Genomic DNA, 1,384 nt, shown 5'->3' with positions numbered 1-1,384 from the left:
CAATTGCTCACACTTAATAAAAAAGAAGAAGTGTTTTGGGAATGGAAGTCAAGATTACAATGGCTCAAGGAGGGGGACAAGAACACTAACTTCTTTCACCAATCTACTTTGAAGCATTGAACTAGGAATAGAATAAGGAGACTCTTGAGAGTATATGGATCATATGGCTACCTTAATCATTGAATCCCTAAGTCTAAACAATCCCATGAACTAGGGTGGTGGTCAGGATCGGAACAATATTTTGGATGTTATCCTGGAGATTATTGGGGACGCTGATCTTCTTCATCTCAATAAAAGAGTGACATTATAGGAGTTGAAGAATGCTCTATTTGCCTTTTCTCCTTTTAAGTCCCCTTGTCCAGATGGGTTCCCTCTAGCCTTCTTCCAAGATCATTGGGATATTGTGGGAAGTGACATTTTCAACGTTGTTAGAGACATCTTCAGAATACGTAAACTTCTTAAAGAGATAAATGCAACTTTTAGAGTTCTAATTTCAAAAAATGATAATGCTATATCCACTAAAGATTTCAGACCCATTAGTTTATGCAATACTATTTAAAAAATTATCTCTCAAGTGATGGTGAATATTATGAAACCATCGATAGATAAAATGATCTCTAGTAATCAAAAAGGGTTTGTGGAAGGAAAACATATTCTGGATGTAGTCATTGTGGCACAAGAACTCATTCATTCTATGGAAAACAAACAAAAACTTGCTATGGTCTTAAAATTGGATATCTCCAAGGCTTATGATAGTGTCTTGGGACTTCCTTCTTGAAGTCCTTACGATAAAACAATGCTAATATCTATATGAGGTTTATGGTCATATCTAAAAGAAAACTAATTTTTACTTAATCTCAGAATTGAATAGCCCCATACAAATGAAGAGGGGTTGACTATCACATCAGTTTGAAGTCATTGTAAATATAATAATTGAGACTACATAATAATAAGATATTGATTCAGCACAAATGCCAGTCGAGATAAAATTGAAATACTAATATAAAAAATAAAAAAATTAAACTTTTATAGCGAGATAACTTTAGAAAAGAAGAATGGGAAGTGTGTCTCTATTGGTGATTATGCAAAATTATTGTGAAGGATGATGTGGTCAATGCTGCGATGATGTGGAGGAGATAATCTCCTCCACGCGATTTTCTTTATCTCTCCCTGCTTCATTTATTTCATGCTTTCTATCTGGTTTGTTTTTTTGGCAGTTGCATGTACTCTGTCTTCATTTTCTACCAAGCTTTTAATTCAGCCTCTCTAGTCATTCATGGGACCTATCCTTGGCTCCCGATGGAGCCAGAATCGGATGGCTCATTCAAAGCAAAAAAAATCCTTTGCCGAGAGCATTGCTCCATCCAGTAATGGAGTGTCGCTT

Source organism: Cryptomeria japonica, chromosome 9 (genome assembly GCF_030272615.1).
Source record: "Cryptomeria japonica chromosome 9, Sugi_1.0, whole genome shotgun sequence".
In the NCBI taxonomy this organism is placed as follows: domain Eukaryota; kingdom Viridiplantae; phylum Streptophyta; class Pinopsida; order Cupressales; family Cupressaceae; genus Cryptomeria; species Cryptomeria japonica.
This window is presented reverse-complemented; position numbering follows the sequence as displayed.